The sequence below is a fragment of the Apteryx mantelli genome, chromosome 2 (genome assembly GCF_036417845.1).
Source record: "Apteryx mantelli isolate bAptMan1 chromosome 2, bAptMan1.hap1, whole genome shotgun sequence".
Classification (NCBI taxonomy): domain Eukaryota; kingdom Metazoa; phylum Chordata; class Aves; order Apterygiformes; family Apterygidae; genus Apteryx; species Apteryx mantelli.
Genome location: NC_089979.1, coordinates 122,996,461 through 123,021,755, shown reverse-complemented (window position 1 = coordinate 123,021,755; position 25,295 = coordinate 122,996,461). Strand labels below are relative to the sequence as shown.

Genomic DNA, 25,295 nt, shown 5'->3' with positions numbered 1-25,295 from the left:
TCCCGCGGTGCTTGCCAAGGCCGTAGCCACGTGGGGCTGGTGCGTGGGAGCAGCCCCCGGGCTGCGTTTCCCTCTGCTCAGCCCTGAAACCTGACCCCACCGGTCCTGCCCCAGCCTTGCAGATGTGTGCCTGGCGCAAAGGAGCGCTGGGCAGAGGGCGGCTTTGCTGGCAAGCACCAGCTCTCCCCGCTAACTGGGCTCACATGTGCAGGGATGCCTGGTCACCGGCTTTTCATGATGGGGCAGCGCCCAGGATTAACCCGCTTTGCAAGCAAAAGGCTGTGGCACCAAAAAGGGGCTTAGGCAGCAAGGAGGAGCAGTAACCTACAGAGTTAAGTAACTCAGTGAGGAAGGGAAAATGTTGGAAAGCTAGTCCTCGGTGACCCCATCTGCTTGCAAGAGTTTTCACATCCAAATTCATCTTCCCCCTAAAAATTAACACCTAGCTAGCAGGAGCTCTTCTGGCACAAGGAGATGGCAAGCATGTTGCCACGCTGTCATACTTAATTGGAAATACTACCAAAATAACTAAAAGTGACCTGCAGTTTACACAGGAAAGAGACTGAAGGGCAACAATTAATTATTAAATTAGAGGTGGGCACACATCTAGTGCTTTTTTTTCCCTTTTCTTTCCTTAAATCTTCATTTGGAAACCTCTGCTCTGAAGTGAAGATCTGGGCCGCATCATGGGCTTGCAGGTAACTGCCATGCCCCTATTTCTCATATTTCTCAGTTTCAGACATACTGACTATATTTCTCCTAGTTTCACACATGCAAACTAATTACAGTGATGTTCCAGTGGAAATTTCCTGTTTGATTTGGCATGCTATTCTTTCAGCATACAATGATGAAAAATCATAATTTCCTTCGGACAAGCCTGTTAGCTGTATTAATAAATTACAGTGCCAAAAATAAGGATAGCCGTGCCTGAAACTGCAATAGCAAAAAAAAAGCATTAAACTAGAAGTATTACAATACTGTGTAAAGCATGTATTTGCTATATTTAGCTTTTTACCCTACAGTCTGATAAGCCTAAAGTGGAATGAAAAACCTGCTGAATCACTACATCTAAAAATGTATTCTTCTTCGAGCAAAATGTGCCAGCCACATAAAACTGAATCCTGAATGCTTTTTGCCCTACATTAAAATACTTATTGAACTGAAAGAGATAAAGGAATACCTGAGAACTTCCTGAATGCATGGTTCAAAGGAGCGGAGAATTAAATCAGAATTCATGTACTTGCAAGTAGGTATTCAAATTGTTCTGCAAAAGGAGCGCTCTATCTGTTTTGATAACCCAAAGCACCGTGACAGTTTCAGAATACATGCATTACATGAATATGGGATCCCGTACTGCATACCTTATTCAGGAGTAAGGGCAAGAGAGTTGACTTCAGTGATGCTTGTTCACACATGTAAGGATTTAGTTCTGCAAATCCTTTACCCAGTGGTGACATCAATAAATTTACAGGAAAAAAAATGCAGACCCTCACCATAATTTTGCAAAAGACTTGTGTATGCAATGTGTCAAAGCACAGACTATGTGCATAAACAGAGCAAGGCTCTAAAAAGTGCAGACAACAAACACTAAAAGTTTTGAAGATGTATTTTAGAAAAGGAGGCAAATTTTGTCAGTCAAAGCATTTTTTTTAGATAAACTAAAGGTATCAGGTTCCTACATTGCTTGAATAAATGGTACTGTATTATACTGTAATTTCTACCAATAGTGGCAATAATATCTGTTTTTAAACAATATCCTTTTTCTCTCAACAAACTTTACAGGTAAGTACAGAAAAAAACACACTTGAATTAAGCAGATGCTTGTGATATTCCTCCTGGCAATATAATGTGATTTATTGAGTTATACTGCAGTCTTAGGCTTTTTAACTTGATTAAGGCAGAAAAGAAGCTGGCAAGTAAGATATTTTTCCATTTTTATTTATATTATATTCAGTGATGTTATATTTTTAGTTAAATAAACTTGGGGAAGAGAACAGAAGCTACAAGACCTAATGGCCTGGATATGTAATTAATCAGATTTGAAAAACAAGTAGCATTTATCTACATAAAACAAATAGAATCTATTCTATTAAGAAAATCCATTCAAATCACAAATCTGACTGCTGCTTGTGAGAATATTTTGCTTGGCAAAGGGCCTAAAGGTTCTAAAATATATTCTATTTTTATTTCCTCCCTGAATTGGTTTAGTTACTAAGCAACTGAAGAATTCAGTTCTGTTGGTTAACAGCTATACAGTATTTCATAAAATCAGTTATTATATAGGGCCTAAGTGTCCACGGAGAAAAGATAGCACAAACAGTGGTCTTTCAGAGACTAATTGCTTATAAACAGCCTTGTACAACCATCTGTCCCTGCTTACATTTTAACTGCACATCAGTACTATCTGGGTTGCAAGGTTTTTTAAAAAAATTATCTCTAGGTTATACTTTTAAGAAAAGTTAGATGCAACTTCTCTAAACTGGCATCCTCCTTCATAAGGGAATTTGATCACTTTTCATTTCCTAAAGATGTCAGTAATGAAATGGAACTGTGTCATCAGCAAAATGCTTGCTTTACTGTGGATTAAGTAGAAATAGGACACAGTTTAATAAAAAAGGTAAGAAGTGGCAGGGAAGATAAAGATGGCAATCTGAAATAGCTCTCACTCCTGAAAACGGATAAGAATTCTGGCACAAAGGCAGGATAACTATAAAATGCATTTCCAAGGTCATATCTTCTGCAGATATATCCCTACCACTTTTAATTACATATGTGCTTTATGTGGCCATACTTCTATCACTGGGGAGGAAAACTCTTTGAAGGCTTTCAGGACTGCAGTGTTCTGTTTTCTGAGGCTGAAGTTATAAAACTCCACTGTGCACCAAGCTGTTCAACTTTACGAGACTATCTGCCAAGCTAGCCCTTCCGAAACAGCGTAAAATTTGAACTTAATAGGTGGTTTGGTGGCTGATTCATTTAGCTTGGGTGTTTCTTGGCAACGCAACCTCAGACTATCAGATCAACCCAACCTCCTTCCCTTGCACACTTGCTCCTGTTTGAAGATGATGTTATTCCCATGGTTTTCACCAGAGATGAAGCCTCTGACACCTTGGAAGAGTTACAAAAAAAAATCACTTTTATATTCAGTTATGTAAAACAATCCCTGGGAAAACATGTACCACTGGATATAACCTGGCACTTTTCATAAGAAAAAAAAGACTGTGTCTAGATAAATTAACCTGCTCTGACTCTGCCTGCTGATAGCTGCTCTCCTGTACCGATGGTGTGACTTTGGCCGTGGTTCAGAGGCAGGTGCTCCGGCTCCCCTCAGCTACGGAGGGTTCAGGGATCCTTTTGGGCTGAACGCAAGGAGCACACGCTCGTGTAACCAGCTGTCATGTCGAACATCCTTCCTGCAGAAGGGAACATGTATGACAAAGTCAGGTGAACTTCTTTGCTTTCCAGGCTACAAGAAAAACCACCCTGTTAAAGCTGGCAAGGCATTTCTGAGCACAGGATGCACCAGGTATCTAACTTTGCTTTGTTAGTTGTGATGCAGCAAGGAAGAGTCCAGCTGAAGTGCAAGGGCTGCCCAGCAGGACTTCTTGTCCCCGTGCGAGTCATTAGGAAACACCTCCTTTGCAGAGGGACAAAGAGAGACATTAACTGCATATCAGCTCCCCAGCTACCTGTTTCTTCCAGGTGACACATTCCAGCTCACACCTGTGAATAGGTGCTACTGGATGATGACAGAAGTAATTTGAAATGCTTAAAGCAGCTACTCAATAAATCGTTTGCATTCAGAGGGCTCCACCCGTGCCCTCACTACACTCTCCTTCCTCTGCTCACTTTGAAAGGTAGCACAGAAAATGGGTCACTTCTTGCTCACTTGACTATTTTATCACCAAAAAGAGAAAAGTGAAAGATCAGCGTTCAAAGGGATTCCTTGCCTGCGTCTCCGCACAGCTTTGACACTGCGTAATCTCAGGAGCAGACCCTTCAAGACGCGCATGCAACCTCTGACAAAGCTGCTGCTGCAGCATCACAGGGCTTCCTTCTGTGTGGCTCCTTGCTGTCTTCGGGCTAAAATACACAAAGAAATCTACTTGAAGATGCTAAGCTGACCCACAGCATGGAGTGCACTATTCTGGAAACTAGTTCAGGTAATTTAGCTCCTTCTTTCAACCTCAGTCATTTCTTTAAACATCACTCTTCTACAATTTTTAAATAGAGACACTTAAAGAACTGTTAATGATGCTAAAGACTGCATCCATAGATACAAGGCCACCCAGCTGCCAGACAAAAAAGAGACTACCTACCTGTAAACTGAATAGTAGTACATTTGCACTCAACCTACTCACTTAAGAACCAACAACCTCTGCAAGAGTAAAGACCATTACCTGAAACCTCACAAATATGAGCAATTACAGAACCACACAGAAGGGAAAAAAATCTTAAACGTGATACCCTCCCCCACCCCTGCTCTCATGCCTACCATGGTGAGAGTGAAATTTTGATCATCTCCATGGTCCCATTTAAGCTGGGAAGGCCCAAAGCACTCAGGGCTTTATCCATGAGGGCCAACACTACGAATGCCATCAGGAGCACTGATGTATTTTTCCATCACTGCAAGTAAATGTCCTTTGTGGGAGGAAAAGGAGACACTAAATACTAAGAACACCTGAGCATTTCCACCAGGAATTCCTGCAGGGTCACCCTGAGCTGGCAGGAGGGAGACAGCAGAAACAGAGGATACTTCAGGTTTGATGCCGGGGAAGAGGCGAAGCACGGGGAGCAGCGTCTCAGCATCTGCTTAATGTCATTTTAAATGACATTTTAATACTGATGCTGAATAGCGATGCAGATAAAATGTACTGAAAACATGCAGAATTTAGAAATCTATGGGGAAAGTATAAGATGCTAACCTGCAGTTCCAGTAAATAGAAGTCAGCATGACTAGTAGACATGTTCTCCCGTGAAAACTCAGCAGCATGTTGGTACATTAATACAAAGCAAAACACAAAGCTAGTCCTTTGTTAGCTTTTTGGGGGTGAACTTCCCTTGCTTTGCCGAACCCTTGCCCTAATACACACCACCACAGCAATTCTACCCAGAGCAAAATGGCCAAGTGAAAGTAACGGGATGACAGTAACAGTCATGGTTAGACCCAAGAAGTAATATTAGAACCAATGGTTCAACATCAAATTACCGGTTTCCAAACTGACTGCCCTATGATCTCTCATAGCCCCTCTAACCTGCCACAGGAAAGCCCTCCAGAGATGTCAGCCCTTCTCACTGGACACAGTCCTGCAAAATCCCTGAGCAAGGCTGACTATGAGGTCTTCATTTTCAGCATGTGCACAATCCTGCTGACTTTAGCAGAATGCTCATGCCCAGGTCTAAGCTCTTTTCAGGACCTAATTCACAGCTGAGCACCCTGCAGTTTTCAAAAACTTTTTCTTTTGAAGACGAGAAATGAAGCAAGGAGCTTGAACCTTACTTAGGAAGGAATTCCAATAGAAATGACTTGCCAACCGCGAACTCTTCTAGACCTTCAATTCATTTTCCAATATGATACAAAACTATACTTCTGTGGTCTGATTCAGTGTGGTGTTCTGCACCAGTGACTCCCAGGACTTCTCTGCATCAGGGTATCATCATATGTTTAAGTGCAGCAACTTTACACTTGCAACTTTAGCCCTGATTGCCTGCAAAGAGTAGGCCCCATACTGTGCTACAAAGGAACTCAAATTGCACTTTTTGATTTCCAGATTAATCCATTCCCCAAATCTTGTTCATGCAAGCCAGGCTGCTGATTTAAATAGGACTGCTTGCAGGTTTGCAGAATCAGGTCACAAGGAAGAAAAAAAAAAAATCCTCTGTTTTGTAATGCCTGAGGAACGTACGTGTGGGAGAGATGGAGCCTCTTTTCTAGGAAAAGAAATATTCAGTAAAACTCAAGGAGAGCAAGATGAAGCCTCGCTTCTGAATTGAGACAAACTGCTGTCTTACTGGCACAAGTAAATTAAAGGTAAAGGCTTCGTCAGTGGCTGTGCTCTGTGGAAGAAGACAGCTAGCGAGCAAGAATTTAAGATTTCTGGGACAGGAAAAGTCACAAGAGATGAACACTGTATGATTTAATTATCCAACTGTAGGGAGAAATTATATGCAGCTCCAAGTCAAAAGCTTAAAGAGAGTAATTAGAGTTCTCTTTAAGAAAATCAGCATACAGTTTTGAGAAGGGGGTTATAGCTTAAATTTTAGCATGGAAGTGTTACTTACAGATAATAGTAATAGATAGAAACTGCGGTATACTACACAGATTGAAGTCCATTGTTTTACGCCAGTATTCCTTTTATAAAGCCAAAAGACCTTGTGCTGGTTTAGCACTGTTAGAAGATTTCACTCAATTAGTAAATTTTCAGTGTGGACACAGCCTCTATATTTCACTTAAGTTTTCTCCATTTCAAAATCCACATTGCTGCTACATGTCTTAGATATGTATTATTGATAGATTATTAATCCCCTTTAAATTCGTCTGTGCTGTGAATCCGCTCTTGAAATCAGTTCAGCATATAAATCTCTATGCTTAGTTTAGGTTCAAGTTTATTTGCTAGACTTTTGTATACCAGTATACGGCACAGGCAGATGAGTGCTCCACTCTGTAAAGGAATATATATCTGTTCCTTTACTCTCCAAGCTCTGTTGACTTTTCAGGAGGACACTGCGTTAAATAATTCCAGTGAGATAAACTGCTAAACTTCCAAAAACAAATCAATCTTCAGATTTTTCAAGAGGGTAAATCAGTATGAATGCATTGACCAAAATAAAACACTGCTAATCTATTCTAGCAAGGGAACAAGCCCTAAACCATTGGAAAAATACTTAACATATTAGATTTAAATATTAAATTAAAGGGTTTTAAGTATATATAAGCTTATACTCTATACTGTGTACCAACTTTCAATGAACTATGCCTTCTGTTTGGCATCCTACCAAAAATTATTGAGAAATCTCATCTGTACAGAAGAGAGCACTTTTGATCTACTATAGGATTTGGTTATGGTATCCTTATTTGAACAAGTAACAATTCTAAGGAAGCCAATGTTTGCTCTGCTATCGTATTTCTATCTAGCAGCACTTTCCAGAGAGAAGAAATTGCTCCATCATGCATGCAGGAGCACTTGGCTTGTGTATAAAAAGTCCCTGGAGGGTTACCTCCCCCACACTTTTTGAAACCCTATCAACATGCATACAAATTGCACACCAAAGAACTGACTAGTATAAATTTGAATGTATTTGATACCTAAGTGTGGAGCAAGGTAGTAACTCTGAGGCAACAATCTCTCCTTTTTGTGTAACTGGATGTCCAACAAAATGTATAAAAGAGTAATCATTTTTCATTCATGCACTTTTACCATACCCCTTCCCTGGTCAGATATTTAATTTCTCTCCTCTAAACTAACACTGAAACAACAACAAAAAAGAGTGCAGGTTTTAGTGCATTAATACATTTACGCATTAGTTTCATTTTCTATTGAACAGATTCACATGGCTTTGTTTGAAGCACTGAGATCTCAGTGGTAAAAAGCTACTTTCCCTTTCACACAGAAAATGGGTTGATGAAAAGGAGATAACATATGAAGTTATATGCATTTCCTATATTCGCCAAAGTTTCATTACTAAAACTAACAGAGGAGAAAACGTATTATGTGTAAACAATTACGTGAAAGGTATCATTATATTAGTCATCAGTTAGTAACTCTCAATCTTGAATGTAAATTCTTACTATAATACAGGACCAAAAATGACTGGAACTAAAGTCTTTAGAAAGGAAAATACTAGCTCTCCCTTTTATAAATCAGATAACTTGACTTAATTCTGAGCTGAGCTTATGAACATTTTCCCAAGTATCTATAGTTAGCATAATAATGACTTGAGGTCTCCATGAGAAAGCTTTTTCCGTTGGAAGCTAGCAACATGCAATAGAAAACGGTCACACTGACATGCCACAGAATTAGCAAAGAAACTGGAGCTCTCATTTCTTTCTTCTGCAGGCTACCAAATACCTTTATGGATTTTCCTCTTCCATAAAAACCTTTACATAGCTCCATGGACTGGCACAAGCAGCCTGAGCCATTTCCTCAGTGGTTGTTGCCTGCTGAAGCTCCAGCAGCTTCAGCCAAACTACTGTCACGAGAGACTCTGCCTCTGCCTTCATCCACTCCTAGGGGACAGCCCATGCAACAGCATGCTCATGACTGGCGTCCAGCTGTTTGGGGTACACAAGTCTCATGCCTAAACAAACCAACTTGTTTAGCCACGTTGTGGGGATGCTTCCCCCAACCCCAAATTAGCTGGTGAGTACGGGAAGGGGGCAGAGCAGATGCTGCTTCCTAAATGCTGAGTTGCATTGGTCAGAGCTCCCCGTGGCTGTGATTCAGTGTCGGCAGGTTGCTCTCAGTGAGCAGCCTAAAGCACTCAGCATAAACAAAAGTGCCAATCACCCGGCTATTTCCATGGCTGGAGTTGCTGGCAGCTGAAACCACTCACCAGCGCAGGGCAGAGCTCTCAAACTGCTTACCAGGAAGCGGGAGGGAGGATGGGAAGAAGGAAAGTGTAAATTTGGAGAAAAGAAGAACATATCAAGACTGATTGCCGACCATGAGGCATTAGCAATTTTTGAGCACTGGGTATATTCATGCTTTTCTGTTTCTGCGCTGACGCTTGCTATTTCTCCTTTATCTGTGCAAATTCAGGAAGCTCCTTGAAAATGCTGCTTTGTATCTCTTCAGAGCTGCCCTTTGAGAGTGGGTTTTTGTAATAGCTGACAACATGACAGGCAAATATTTATTTATATTTCCATGTGGTTTAGGTGTGTAACTGCCCCTGTCTCCCATCCTGCAGGCAGAGTTTATTCAATCTAGGCAGCTCTTCCAAGAAAGGTCTGTTACGGAAATGCCCAGAGCTGGTCTGGGGCTGCCAGATGGCTACCGCTTATACCTTGATGGTAGCCCCATAATACAACATCAACCGTGAGCTCCAGGGGGAAATTAATTCTCTCCCTGGCTTCTGCCCAGGAAACTTTTCACTCCATATTTTAAGTTTACAGCTATGCATCACCAAATATCTCTTACAAAGTCCTTGGGAGGATGGAGAATGGGCACACTGCTGCTCTCTTTCCTGCTCCATATCAAAGAGCAGCTAGCAGCAGAGCTAGGAATATAACCTAAGGTCAGCCAACCTCCAGTGTGGGCTGCGCTTGCTCTGCAGGCTCCAAAAAAACCACTCCAACACTGCTCCCCAGCAAGTGTTTTAAACCCCTGGCTGGGAGCTGCTTTGAACAGTCCACACTGAGTTTCAATAAAGTAATGTAACACTAAGCAGGCTTTCCTGGTGGAGACGGAGCAGTGCTGAACATGCTACATCTATGAGTTTGAAAATTTGCACGTAACTTCTGAAAGGGAGTGCATGGTGAGGAATCACTTTCTCATTTCTTCAGTGTTTGATGCCTTCCTTATTTCATTGCTATTTAACAATACCAACAGGAGCCAATCCAGAAGCCTCTTTAGACTGAACTGTCCAGGAAAACACAGAAGATCACATTCCCAGGAGAAAACAAAGTGACCTCACTGTCCCCTTCTATGTGCAGGACAGGTGGCCGGGTACAAATTACATATTGTAGATATAATTCAGTAAATAGAAATTGTAAATAGTTGTTTTATTAAATACTTAAACTAGTTCTATAATGCAGTATTTTTATAATACACCAGCCCAAGCCTTTAAATATAACACTATTGGATAACAAGCTATTACACTGGAATGTTTGGAACAAGTGTGTCTCTCCTGACCGCAGGGCAGGGATTGTACAAATGAATGTGTATCACACAAGAGAATAATACTCCAAAGGAGCAACTTGAGGATATTGCCCCGAAAGATGTTAGTTTGTGTGCATATTTCCTTCGCAGTTCTGTAAGTTCCTGTAAGTACTGGTCATAAAGGGAACAGCAGGCCTGAGTCACTGCAAGCATGCAAGTGAAATATATTAATTCCAATCTAATAAAGGCCAGTTTGGGAGGCTTATAAAAACCTATACATTCTTTTGAACAATTAGTTCTGGTGGTAAACCCTCTAATCCAATAACACCTCATTATGTCAATAATAGACCTCACACAACATGCAAATTGTGGAGCTCCTCTAAAGCAGCCCCTTCGAGGGCGAATTAGCTCTGTCAAAAAAGCAGGTTCAGACTGAAATTATCCCCAATTCAAACACAAAGGATTTACACCAAGTCAAATTTCTCTCTTTTAACATCCATGGGCTCAGTGCTCACTGAAGACAACAGGACACCCTCCACTGACTTCAACAGGCCCTGTGAAAAGTACCATAAATGGGGTATCTTTCAAGTCTCTGGCCAGTGAAAATTATTCACTGTATCATATAAACCGTAAAAAAGAATCTCTGCTGCTGTAATAATTAAAATGGCCACACAGTGAAAAAATTATGACTCTTGTAGTGAATTTCCAAACAAAATTTCTTTGGATGAGTAATCTCCTTTTACATTATAGGGACTACCTTCAGTAAGTGATAAGAATTGTAGCAACTCTGACTTCTTCATCCAACCTCTGGCTGGTGGTAAGAGGAAAATGAAAGCTACAAGAATATAAAACTTGGGAATTCCAAAGCCTCACATTTCAGAGGGATATAGAGACACATGGTCCCAGTTAAAAACAGAAAAAACAGAGCCCTGTGCATGGAAATGAACACCGAAGCCAACATCCTGCAATCTCCCAGAATGAATCAGCTGCCAGAGCATGCAGAGCAAAGTCGCGTGGATTTTTTTGAATTGAAAAACAAAAAGGATATTGCTACTGTGTTTTGAAATTTTATGATCTGTTGACCTTAGTGTCAACTTCCAAGCTTGGTCGACGTTAGCAAAAACAGCTGAACAGATATCTCCAGTGGTTCAGGGATTACTTTATTCCAACTGCATTTGCATTTGTTTTGTTTTTTGACATTGGGTGCTCAAGGCCAGAAGGCCTCATGGTACCCTCAAAGCCCGCCAGGACCACTGGCGTGAGAAACCCACCCCGGAAAGGTTCGAGCTGAAACCATCGCAGTGGCCACCACTTGTTTTCACCTCCTTGACTCTTAGCATATTTGAAGGGTGACAAATCCGTTCTCTGTACATTAAAAGGCGCATCGCATCATTAGACCTGTTTACACAGGCAGAGAGTTAACTGAACGCTGCCTGGCTGAACTACAGCACTATATCTTAACGACACCGACCTCATTAGGCAGAGCTGTCACCGCGCTCCCTGCCTGCCGATGCTGCCGAGCCAAATTGATGGAGTTTTGCGAGGCTGCCGCGGCTCTGCGGCAACAGGAGGAGACGGCCCTGCGTCGACTGCACGAATCCTGGGCAGCTGCTGCCGGCTCCCATTTTGTTTTTCCAGCACGTTCCCGTTGGTCCTGTTTCATGAGCCTTTTCCCTAATTGCACAAGATTTGATCGCACAGAGTTAAAGACTCTAATTTGCTTCACAGAAGCCAGAGCAAGACGGAGAAAAAAAACATGAAAGCGCAAGTTACAGTGGAATTTAGAGTGTTTTTAATACCCAGCCTCCAAGCTCCGGTTATCTTTTTGAGTCGATTCCATGCAGATAAAGTCATTTATCATTCCAGGACCTGCACTGATTCAATATCTGATGTAAAGCAGATCACAGAATCACAGAATCACAGAATCACTGAGGTTGGAAGGGACCTCTGGAGATCATCTAGTCCAACCCCCCTGCTCAAGCAGGGTCACCTAGAGCACATTGCACAGGATTGCATCCAGGCGGCTTTTGAATATCTCCAGAGAAGGAGACTCCACAACCTCTCTGGGCAACCTGTGCCAGTGCTCTGTCACCCTCACAGTGAAAAAGTTTTTCCTCATGTTAAGATGGAAGTGTCTGTGTTTCAGTTTGTGCCCATTGCCTCGCGTCCTGTCGCTGGGCACCACTGAAAAGAGTCTGGCCCCATCCTCTCGACACCCTCCCTTCAGATACTTGTACACATTGATAAGATCTCCTCTCAGCCTTCTCTTCTCCAGGCTAAACAGGCCCAGCTCTCTCAGTCTTTCCTCATAAGAGAGATGCTCCAGTCCCCTAATCATCTTTGTGGCCCTTCGCTGGACTTGCTCCAGTAGTGCCACATCCCTCTTGTACTGGGGAGCCCAGAACTGGACACAGTACTCCAGATGTGGCCTCACCAGGGCTGAGGAGAGGGGGAGGATCACCTCCCTCCACCTGCTGGCAACACTCTTCCTGATGCACCCCAGGATACCATTGGCCTTCTTGGCCACAAGGGCACATTGCTGCCTCATGCTTAACTTGGTGTCCACCAGCACTCCCAGGTCCTTCTCAGCAGAGCTGCTTTCCAGCAGGTCAACCCCCAACCTGTACTGTTGCATGGGGTTATTCCTCCCCAGGTGCAGGACCCTGCACTTCCCTTTGTTGAATTTCATGAGGTTCCTCTCTGCCCTCCTCTCCAGCCTGTCCAAGTCTCTTTGAATGGCAGCACAGCCCTCTGGCGTATCGGCCACTCCTCCCAGTTTTGTATCATCAGCAAACTTGCTGAGTGTGCACTCTGTGCCTTCATCCAGGTCATTGATGAAGAAGTTGAACAAGACTGGACCCAGTACTGACCCCTGGGGGACACCGCTAGCTACAGGCCTCCAACTAGACTCTGTACCACTGATCACAACTCTCTGAGCTCTGCCATTCAGCCAGGTCTCAATCCACCTCACTGTCCACTCATCTAACCCACACTTCCTGAGCTTGTCTATGAGGATGCTATGGGAGACAGTGTCAAAAGCCTTGCTGAAGTCTAGGTAGACAACATCCACTGCTCTCCCCTCATCTACCCAGCCAGTCATTCCATCATAGAAGGCTATCAGATTGGTTAGGCATGATTTCCCCTTGGTGAAGCCATGCTGACTACTCCTGATCACCTTCTTGTCCTCCACATGCGTGGAGATGGCTTCCAGGATGAGCTGCTCCATCACCTTTCCAGGGATGGAGGTGAGGCTGACTGGCCTGTAGTTCCCTGGGTCCTCCTTCTTGCCCTTTTTGAAGACTGGCGTGACATTGGCTTTCTTCCAGTCCTCGGGCACCTCTCCTGTTCTCCATGACCTTTCAAAGATGATGGAGAGTGGCTTAGCAATAACATCCGCCAGCTCCCTCAGCACTCGTGGGTGCATCCCATCAGGTCCCATGGATTTGTGGGTGTCAAGTTTGCTTAAATGATCTCTAACCCACTCCTCCTCCACCAAGGGAAAGTCTTCCTCTCTCCAGACTTTCTCTCTTGCCTCCAGGGTCTGGGGCTCCTGAGGGCTGGCCTGACCAGTAAAGACTGAAGCAAAGGTGGCATTCAGTAACTCTGCCTTCTCTGCATCCTTTGTCACCAGGGCACCCACCCCATTCAGCAAAGGGCCCACATTTTCCTTAGTCTTCCTCTTGCTGCTGATGTATTTGAAGAAGCCCTTCTTGTTGTCCTTGACATCTCTAGCCAGATTTAATTCCAAACGGGCCTTAGCCTTCCTCGTCGCATCCCTGCATACTCTGACAACATTCCTATATTCCTCCCAAGTGGCCTGTCCCCCTTTCCACTTTCTGTAGACTTCCTTCTTCTGGTTGAGTTTTGCCAGGAGCTCCTTGCTCATCCATGCAGGTCTCCTGCCTCCTTTGCTTGACTTCCTACTCATAGGGATGCACCGCTCTTGAGCCTGGAGGAAGTGATGTTTGAATATTAACCAACTCTCTTGAACACTCCTTCCTTCCAGGGCCCTCACCCATGGGATTCCTCCAAGTAGGTCCCTGAAGAGGACAAAGTTTGCTCTCCTGAAGTCCAGGGTTGCGATCCTACTTGGTGCCCTGCTGCCTCCTCGCAGGATCCTGAACTCCACCATCTCATGGTCACTGCAGCCAAGGCAGCCCCCAACCTTCACATCTTCCACCAGTCCTTCTTTGTTAGTTAGTACGAGGTCCAGCAGCACACCTCTCCTTGTTGGCTCCTCCACCACCTGGGTCAAGAAGTTGTCACCAATGCTCTGCAGGAATCTCCAGGACTGTTTGTGCCTAGCTGTGCTGTCTTTCCAGCAGATATCAGGGTGGTTGAAGTCCCCCATGAGAACCAGGGCCTGGGATTGTGAGGCTACTTCCAGCTGTCTGTAGAAGGCCTCATCCACTTCCTCATCCTGATCAGGTGGCCTGTAGTAAACACCCACAACAGTGTCACCTCTATTAGCCTGCCCTTTGATCCTTACCCATAAGCTCTCGACTCGCTCTTCATCCACCCCTAGGCACAGCTCAATACTTTCCAGTTGCTCTCTCACATAAAGAGCAACTCCACCACCTCGCTTTCCTGGCCTGTCTTTCCTAAAAAGTACGTAGCCATCCATGACAGCACTCCAGTCATGCGAGCTATCCCACCATGTCTCTGTAATGGCAATGAGATCATGGCCCTGCGACCGCACACAGATCTCTAGTTCTTCCTGTTTGTTCCCCAAGCTGCGTGCATTGGTGTACAGGCATTTCAGAGAGGTGATCGAGCATGCAGGTTTCCCAGGAGGGGTAAAAGAGGGTCCTCCATAGCCACATCCCATGCGCACTTCCCTGGCTGCATTCACCTGTTGGAGGCATCCTGACTTGAGCAGTCTTTTGCCAACTACCTTGGCACTATAACTCTCCCCTTCCCCCATCTTTCCTAGTTTAAAGCCCTCCTTACCAGGTTGGCCAACCTGTTGGCAAAGACACGCGTGCCCCGCCTCGTGAGGTGGATCCCATCTCTCGCCATCAGTTGTCGATCTTCAAACAGGGTCCCATGGTCGTAGAAACCAAAACCCTGCTGCCAACACCAGCGGCGCAGCCAGTCGTTAACCTGGAAAGTCCGTCTCCTCCTCCTCTCATCCATCCCCCTCACTGGCAGGATTGAGGAGAAGATGACCTGGGCTCCCAGACCCTTGACCACCATCCCCAGAGCTCTGAAATCCTGCTTGATGGTCTGCAGTTTGCCCTTGGTGTCATTGGCGCCCACATGGAAGAGCAGCAGTGGGTAATAGTCCGAAGAATGGACGAGCCTTGGCAGTCTTTCCATGACATCTCTCACACGAGCCCCCGGCAGGCCACAAACCTCTCTAGACAAGAGGTCAGGTCTGCAGATAGATGCCTCCGTCCCCTGCAGCAGGGAGTCCCCCACAACAATCACCCGCCGCTTTTTCCGGGTGTTCCGGTAGGGCACAGGGTCTGTTGTCCCGGTTACTTCCCTGGCAGCCATGCCCATCTCCTCCTCATCCTGGAGGGCACTAAACCTGTTCTTCAGCTTCAGGTCTTCAGGAGGAGTAGGAGCCTTTCTCCTCCCACGAGCAGTGACCAGTTTCCAGCCTTCTTCTATGATGTTATGATGTACCGTTTCACACGGCACAGAGCCCTCTGGCAACTCCACTGCTGTGGGGGGTTGGGACTCCTGGAGCTGTACAGTCTCCGAGAATACCCTGTCTATCTCTTGCTCCGCTTCTCGGATGCTGCGCAGCCTACTGACCTCCTCCCGTAACCCCCTTACCTGACGACACAACTCGTCAACAGCAGCACACCTCCTGCAGGAGAGCTGACTGCCAGCCCAGGCCTCCCGGAGAGGCCCCCAGCACTCCCTGCAGCCTGAGACCTGCAGAGCTGCATCTACTGTCAGAGGGTCGGTCTGGGTCGCAGCCTCTGACACAGCAACTCCAGCAGCCGCTGGGGAACGCGCTGTGCGGCGTGTCACGACCATATTGGGGAAGTGTACACCACAGGGAACAGAAATGAAGGTCCCTTCGCGCGCCCTTCTGCGCAAACTGCTGCGCAAACTGCTGCGCAAACTGCTGCGTCTGTTCGCTGCGCTCTGGGAGCTGCGCTCTAGGCCTGGCTCTTATATAGGCCTCTCCCTAGCACTGATTCACAGGGTGCTTGACCGCCCAATCAAGGGCCACTGGGATCAAAGGCCCCAACCCCCTCTGGTCAGGGGCAACCCAGAGAGCTCGTTAGCAGCAGCCACTCCTAGCTGGAGCTTTTCCCACGAGCTTTTCCCAGGAGAAGTCAAGGCCTCCTGCAGTTGTCCTTGCCTAGCTTCCCCTTTCCTGTTCACAGCGATCACCTTCTAGGTCCTCGGGGGTCCTCAGAAAGCCCACAACTTCCACAAGATCCTCAAGTTCTAGTCAGAGCCCAACCACTGCTGCGCAAACTGCTGCGTCTGTTCGCTGCCTCTGTTAGCTGCGCTCATTGATGATTACTTTCATTGATTCAGATGAAATATCTGAGCAGAGCTGCAGTGCGTCGTGGCTATAGTGCGTGCAGAGGTTTTGATGCTTTAATAAATAAACCATTGATTAGAGGATGGATCCTGATATGTCCCTGACAGACGTACATTTGCAGCTGTACCTCTCCTCTGCCTCCTGCAATTAACAGTTTTTTGCTGCTATGAAGTAGCACCAACCCAGATGTGGCAGAGAGAAGCAATAGCACAAGCTAGCTGCATTTATGTGAAAGTGCATGATACTTGCTCACAAGGTCACTTCTTTTCTCCAAAATGCCCTCGCTGGAGAGGGGCAGTGTTGGCTGGGGATGCCTTGCACTGCCAAACGCCGGGGTTTCAGCTGCCTGCGAGCGTGATACCGCAGGGGCTGAATCCCTGAGCAAGGAGGAGACCCAGCTTTTAGGGGGTGCGAGCACCGGCAGACCCCAAACGAGGGGCGCAGCATCTGGTGGGGCTTTACACAGCTGGCAGCTGCCCACAGGGCAGCAGGCCGTGAAACGATCATCTCACTCCTAGTCGCAGGTTTCCAATAAAAACCCCAGGTAAAACACGCCTTGACAAACAGGATCTCAGCAAGCACGGAAGAGAGATCTGCACGACGACCATTTCATACTGTGCCTTTCCATTAGGCAACAAACCTACAACTTTGTTGTGAGCACTTATTTAAATGACCTGCTTTATTTTGAAGTGGTGCTAGATTTGGAAGATTGCAACCAGCACATAAGCCTTGCTGATGGGTGAGAAAGAAAACATGAACTGAATCAAATCATGTTCATCTGTCCATGCAAATACTCCTCCCGTAACAGTGATTTACGGACCCAAAGTTCAGCTGTTACTCAGAGGTCTTCAGCTAAAATCTCTAGCACTGCCATCTTTTGCATACATCTGCATGGATAACATCAGGAGAGAAGTATTATGTCTTTCTGTGACTAATACATATGCTCTTCTAAGAATATATATATATGTATCAAGCCAGTCTAATACATGTCAAATTACCAACAGAATTGCTTTACTTTTACTATCAGGTAATCCATTAGACTCTCTAATCAAGGGAAGGCTCCAATTATTACAGAAATCTAATAAAATGACTGACCATTCTCCATAAGAGACTTGTAGTAAACTTTGCAATATTTCAAAGTTTGTTTCCTGATGACATTCTTTTACAATGTTAAGGTTAAAAAAAAAAAATCCCTAAAACAAAAATATATTTCAAAGGAGACTGGCAGAAAGAAGAGAAAAAGGAGAAAGAGAAAGAGAACAGGAAGGAAAGGAGATAGAATTTATCTTAAATTTTTATTTGATTCTCCCTCCAGCCTTTCTGGGGGCAGAAATACAATACACATGATGATTACAAAAAACCTCCAGATTTTAAATTACAATAATTTATCATGATAAAGAGCTGACTTGGCCCATTTCAATTCAAATAGAATATGAACTTTCTTTGGAAACAATGTCCAGACCTACAAAATCTGTTAAATAACATAGGGGGTATTTCTGGGTAATGTCTATCTGAAAGTACTCATCTGAGTTAATTCTGTTTCCCAAATGAAATAAAATGCAACAATAAATAATGGCTAATGTGTAATTTCATGTAAAGTCAGGACCAATCTGATCTTTCATTAAACTTGATACAGTGTACGTACTATGCATTTTTAATACCTTTAAATAATTTAGGAGAAATAGTGCAGACTTAAGACTGACAGGAAATAGTCTAAGCTCCTAATTTTAGGAAACAGCCTATAAATGAAATTTTGGGACGATATAGCTTCTTGATTAAAGGCAAATTGTTGTTGTCACACCCAGAAAAAATGTATTGTTATATCTTATTACTATAATGTATTACATTTATTACTGTAATTTAAGAGAGTACCACTAAGATGACAACCAAAGAGTCACAGTCCAGGACCTAGCTGTGCTACGTTCTGTCCAACCACTGCAGAATAGACAACAACAGTCTAGAATATGCAATATTAAAGCAAAAATCTGCACTTGCATAAGCATACATCAGCTTTGTAATTTTGACAGGCAGCAATAGCAAATGCGTTTCCGACTCTTTCCATTTTCTCGCTGGCTGGTTCTTAAACGTGTCTCTCTCCTCCCCTCCTGCCACTCCTGACCCTTATTTCCCGCACGCAGTATTTCTGTCCTTCTGGAGGATCTGATGTGCCTGACAGGCCAGGCGTGCACGATGCTGATTAGCTCCGTCAGCCTCAGCCGCGTTGTCATGGCTTTAAAGTTTCCCTACCCCATTTCTCAGGTAATCTTACCCAAACGCCTATCTACAGCTAGCACATGTGACAGAGATGCAGTAGCTCACCTCTTGCTCCAGAAACACCTGCAATAAATCAGAAAAGCTCTTAGCCCAGATGTTGAAAGGTGAGGGGTGTAAAAGCCTGGTTGCAGCTTGACACCAAATCCCCACCGTTTGCTTGTACTCCCCCTGCTAGCCCATGGTGGTGACGGGTCTTCCTCCCTGATGAGAACAGCGAAAGACAGAAGTGGATCGACAGAGGAAAAAGACAAGGCAAAGCACAACGCATGAGCTGAAGCCTGCAAATACTAATGCAAATGCATATCTCTACTCACATGAGCAGTCTCCATAAATCCAGAATCATATTTGTGTTCAAATACCTCCTCCCACGGCTGGTAAATGTGAGAGGAGGCTGAGAAAGAGTCATCTGTGAGTACAAGAATTCATATGACTTAAAGTCATCCTTACTAAAAACAAATTGTATTTATTTACCAAATAACTACACGAGCAACTAATGCTGCCTCCATTCCTGCATCTGCTATCAGAGGGAGTGGTGGAGGCGGCCAAGGGCATGTCTGGGCCACGAGCAGAGAGGCAGGACGAGCTCCCACCGCTGCAGCTGGAGGTAGAGACGGGCAGCGCGACCTCCGCTGCATCTTGCACGGCTCTGAGCAAGTCTCTTCCTCTCTCTGGGCCTCCTCCCTCCGTGCTGTGCCCAGGGGGGACCCCATTTCAGCTGGGGTTTCCAGCTGCCGCTACCAGCCTGTCCCTGAAATCTAGCAAAGCCAAAATGCTGCTGCATTCGTAGGCATATTGGCATCCAGGCAGCGTCCTGGCCAGAGGGCAACTGTCTGGCTGTCACCAAGTCCTGTCTGCTAGCCCGGATGGCAGCCGAAGCCCCCACATCTCCCCAGCTGAGACCAGCACGTGCAGCCACGACCCCACCGAAAGCAGCTCTGCCTGTCCACCAGGACCTGGGGGACTGCAAAAATGCCTGGACCTCTCCATCTTCACCCGGTGCTACCAACTCCATCTCTGCACCCTCCCGGCTACTGAAGAGGGAGCCCGTGGCTGCACCTCCTCTCCCTCACTGGCGGCACCTTTTGCTTAGCCATCAGTTTGCAGCAGCACCCTCACTGTCTGAGGTCCTGATATGATACATTAAAAATTACTGATGAGGGATTCGCTGCAGAAAATACCTAGTTTAAATCACATTTTATAGCTTGCATTATGCAGACTAAATAATTTAATAGTCCCTTCTGGCTTTAAAATCTCTGAGTTAGGGAAACCTACCTATTACTCAGCCAAGTGCACAACAGTTGGCAAATCCTTCTACCAATGGAAGGATGAACTTGGCCTTTTCCTTGAAAAAACACATTTTTTTAAAACCAATCAAATAAAGCCCGATGTAATAGTCAATAGATAGTAAGTTTATGTTGTTATGAAGGAGATCAGATCAATTATGATAAAATCTTCATACCTGAAACTTTTGATTGGTTTGTACTAGGCTCTGAAAGACTATGCCATAAAATTCCCTTTATAATTGAAGGGCAAATTATACATAAAAAAGAACAGATTATAGTATGAAACCAATTTAACTCTACTAAAAGTTACAAATATGTAATCTACCATGGCGTTTCAGAAACTGAACGCTAAACATGAAAATGCGAGTGGTTACCTGGTGTCATTGGTGAAGAGGGACCGTATCAAGTTCAGCAGGAAAAAACAAGCTGTCGCAGCCTTTTCCTCTAAGCCTGAAGGGGACTAGCATTTTTTAAATGGTGTAACTCCACTTAAATTCAGAGTAAGTGATTTCTACAGCAACTAGAAATATATTGTCATGGATTTAATGGGTTCCAATTCCACAATGTACTTAAGCAGGATTACTTGTATGCATACAGTTAGGCTTTTATTTATCTGTGCTTCACATGCAAAATCAACAGCTTATTCACCATTCTCCCCCAAACTTGTGTTTGCATGTGACACCCTCCCTGAGAAGCAGACACCTTTTGAGGCAAACCAACTCATTGCCAAACCACAGCATTTCACGTTTCACGGCAGAAATGCACAGCAACTCCGAAGCCCCTGCGACCTCCCAGGCAAAAGACAACCAGCAAAAAGCAGGTTTCCCACCAAGAAACGGAAATAAGAATCGGAGATATTGCTGAGAAGAGAATCCACAGGATTTTTAACAACCTACACAATGTTAGGGAGCTCAGCGTCTGGTCCTGCTTAGGACCTAAGTACAGCATTTCCAACAGGGCATTGGGAAGTCAGTCTAGAAGTTCCTTAGGAATGGGTAATGTTCTCCTTTGAGCGTATACCATCAAGTAGCATCGTGGATATCCACAATGATTTCACTGATCAATTAATTTGCAAAGTCTGATGCAACTTCAGCACAAAGCAGTATCACTGAGTGAGTGAGGGTTGAGTTATGCAGGGAATCCAGATGCAACGCTACTCATGAGCTGCAGCATTTCCCTCCGATGGTCACACGCTGATGAGAAGACTCCTCTGCCTGAGGGAAAGATGCTCCCTACTCTAATGCCATGCTGTCATGCAAGTTTGTATCACAAAACAAGTGCTTTTAGAAGTTGTTTTCTTTGCCTGATTACTTCTGTACTTAAAAAAAAAAAAAGTGGAAAAATTCTTTTGGTGTTAGTGGAAGAAACCACAGTTTTTCCCCTTTTAAAAATAAATGGAGAATAGAAAATACAGTAGAGTGTAGAACAACTGAGCTAACAAAAAATTACACTTTGGATAGTTTATTTCCAGAACAGATAATGTATACACACTGTATACACCTTTCTCCCCATCTTCAAATCAGTAACACACCTGTTTGTTTTTCTTTGCCCTCTGCCCATATAATTCCTCTCCATCAGATCTTGCTCTAATACTCTAAATTTCTGAGCAGTTTCAAAGCTAGCTTTAAAAAAAACAAACTACTTAGCAGAAAGATGCTTCTTCCTTTATACTGCCAAATCTCTTCCATCTTTCCACCTAGTTACTTGTCTGAAATGCAAAATGTGCAATACCCAGGGAACCAGTGACAGATTTAAAGCCTAGCCTCTGATGGCCATGCAGTGTTTGAGACTGGCGCTTTAGGACCAACAGAACTAACCAGGAAGTTCACAGTTTTTCCAAATGGACACAGCATAACAGCTTCTCATTTTTGAAGCAGAAGGCACCCAACTTCTGAGAAAAGGTAATAAAAGTACAGTACCCCCAATTGGTAATAAAAGAGTTTTGTAAAACAGCTTTTTTTATAAGCTATATACACTACAGAGCTAAACAAATCCTTATTTTAGTCCTCACTTGAAGTGAGCTGCATAACTTAAAATGCAGCTTTATTATCTAACAGCACCTTCCACCACACTAATCGGCCTGTGTGTTCATGCACGCAGAGATACAATGTGTGCACATGGGTGCACATACACAGCCCTATCACAGATTTCTGGATTTCACCATCTGCCATTGTTCTAGGGATTAGTAAAAACAAAGTTAGGTTTCAAATACCACATACATGCCCAAGGAAAGAGAGTTCTTACAGAATGTTTTAAGCCACCTACATGAAGGCACAATGACAGAAACAAAGAAAGCCAACTAAGACTATGAGGACATGTTAATAACAGAAATTGCACGTTTATCAAATCTCCAGACAGAAAAAGTTACAGCTATAGGAGTTTTATGTAGCATAAGTTGCAAACCAGTAAGACTGATTAAAGCTTGTTTAAGTCTAGAGGAATTGAAATATGATAAATGTTAATGTGACAGAGAAATGTCAAAATAGATGAGGAATTACACATGCCAGTGACGGAACAAAAACTAGCTGAGATTAAGTCAGAGACAAAGATGAAATGCCAGATTGCCTAAAGCTAATTATCTGGACAATTAATGGAGTGCCTGTGACTCATTTTGATTATTAAGAGCGCAGTCTATTTGAGAAAGGACAAAGCTATTTGCAAGAGTCCACACTGATTTCCTTGGAAGAGGATGCTGGCAATGAAGTAGAAGAAATTCTTACCCTAAGCCAGCTGTTAAAGTACAGTAAAGCCATGTCACCTGGTACCAAAATCATTCTGATCCCTTTCTTGGGCCGTCACTGATGTCAAAATTCAATGCACGTCTCATTTCCCAACTTGGGAATTTGACAGGGATCCCGAGTAATCAAAAATACACATGCGTCTTACATTCATACAAAGCACAGAGGTAAGGATTTCTGCCTCAACCTGCCAGAAATTAAAATGAATCCCCTCCTGTTCTTCCTCAATTTTATCATGTCTCAATTTTAAAGGAATTCCTACGTCCTTCTATATCTATACTCTCAAGAGCTAAGTCTGGTTCCCAGATACATTCCTTATGTGATGACACTACTTAACTGGCTGTAGACCAGCCAGATTCAAATATCTACTCGCCCATCAGTTAATATGAGGCAATAGCAAAGATGTTTAATAAAAATATTTTACTTGCTTCTTCTCCCCCTCCCCCGCCCCCAAAGAAAAAAGAAAAACAAAAGAAAAAAAGTTAAACCCAAATACATAGATGACATCTGCGGAGAATTATCTGAGCCTTTTGCTGAGTTACTGGTATGGGATTGTATTAGTATCTGGAATGAGAAAGCCCAGAACCGCTTCTGGGGCTGGATTTATTCATCTGGGCTCTGGCACAGGCTGATGCAGTTACGCTGCTTTCAGCACTTAGCTAACACCTTTGCACTGTATGTATACTCATTTTGGAAGTCTTTACATCATTTAACAGCTCAGGCTGTGGAAATTTCCAGAGCTGCCTTGATCCGCAAAGGAGGATGTGTTTCAGTGTAGGGATCAGAAAGCCAAGCTGCTCCTGCTTGTTACTTAAATTCAACATTGTTCTCTTAAAAAGCAAGAGTCCACAACAAGACACCACTCGCTACACAGGGGATCACCATCCACTACGCTTCTTGGGACAGACCCTTTGCCAGCTTGACATAATATTAACACTGTGCTAAGATTAATGTTGTTTTTACAAACATAACTCCAGACGAGACACTAGATTTTCACTGCAGGGAAGGCAGCCAGGTTTGCAGCAGGGAAAGGACCTTCAAACACACCCACACCAGGAGAGCACCCATGCCTTCACCACCTACTTTACGCATCTTTGCATGACAGAGATATGAAGACACGTTAGGGAAGCTGCACTTGATGCTTTATTTGCTGCATAGGGAGGGATGGAAAAGGGATCGTGGACTGATTTTTAGGATTTCGGAGATGATGTAGCACCTCAGCAAAAGCTTGTCTGGTGAGCAAACAGGCTTTTGCTGACTGGTCAGTGAAATGGCAATGGGCACTGGTCTAAATTTTGATGTAAAAGGATTTTAGTAAAACCCCAGTGAGATTTACAGACATGCAGAATTCCTTAAACATTACTCAACAGCAACAAGACCGAAACCTTTGCTGCACCCTGTGAAGCCCTGACTCCCAAATGCAGCGGTCACAACAGGCAAGAGCAGGGTCAGAAGCAGGAGAGAAGTTCAGTTTCAGCTCATGTTTATGCTAGAACTTGGGCTGCAGTCAATTATCACCTGCACATAGGGTTATAAACAGAAAATGTTTGGGAGCCACAGGCGTAAAAGGTATTTTTTCACCAGCAGGAAGAATGCCTTAAATGTTTTTCCTCATTTGTTAAATATTCTTATGCATTATAAAATATTAAACTTGCTAACACATAGGAGTTTCCCAGACCTGTAAGAAAACAACATTAATATTTCATATTTCAAAAGGACCAGGACCTCCTTTTTGCCATTATAACTTATTTTCTGATATAGTGATTAACACCTTGGTCAGAGACATAAGCATAGACAAAAACTCTTAGCATCTCAGGGTACTTGAAAAACATGATTATTCTGTATTCGGCTTTTATTTTGGTTTGCCAAAATATAGAAACCAGCTATTTCCCAGGGGAGGGTTGACAGACGCATGGAACTTCAAAACAGAAATATGATGGAGGTTGGAGAAAAAAATATCCATATGTAATGAAGCTATAGCTCTGTCCTGCACACTGAAGTTCAGGCAAGGAAGTGGGAATGCAGTGCACTGTAGTATTTCAAGAGGTAAGAAAGCTGATAGGAATATCTCAGCTGCTAGAGTAACCTTTTCTGATCTTTGCTTGCAAAAGGTGATTTAAGGGGCTGAAAGATTTTTTTTCCAAAACTGGATGTCAAAATAATGCACGATTTTGCTGAACCCATGGGAGGCCCAGGATTTGGGCCAGTCCATCACACCAATTCCATTGTGCACCCAATATCCACCACGTCGGTGCTTCTGAAATCTAGTTTGTGTGAAAGGATATTCTTCCTTTAACTCAGTCTTAAAAAGAATTGCAAATTTAATTCAATCTGTATCTGTATTTGGAGAGGTAAGGCAGGGGGAAGAGTCACTGCTGGACTCCAAATTTATTTACAGGCTTGATAAAAAAGTCATTGCTAAATACAAGTGAGCACAAGCTGAATGTGTCCTATCCTTTTACTCCCCTCATACTAAGCAGAGGTTAAAAGACTACGGCTTCAGCACTGCAATACATCCATCTCAAGCACAGATGTGAATTATCTTGCAGGATTGAGGCTTCGGTAAAACAACAATTCTGTATTTAAATGATTTGTTTGGACAAGGTTTTCAGAAGAAATCCTGGCTGGCAGCTGTTCTAAGTGAACTCAGCACGAGCTAGAGCACTCATTT

General features: G+C 43.9%; 1 long non-coding RNA gene across 1 annotated transcript in view; it reads right to left on the bottom strand.

The window, feature by feature from the left end:
* Positions 1-1,680: 1,680 nt before the first annotated feature.
* Positions 1,681-25,295, bottom strand: part of LOC136991404 (uncharacterized) — a 58,158-nt gene continuing 34,543 nt past the window's right edge. The window contains exons 2-3 of the long non-coding RNA XR_010883600.1: positions 3,951-4,083; positions 1,681-3,413 (exon numbers count right to left, since the gene is read on the bottom strand). This is a non-coding gene — a long non-coding RNA (uncharacterized lncRNA). The remainder of the gene's footprint in view (positions 3,414-3,950; positions 4,084-25,295) is intronic.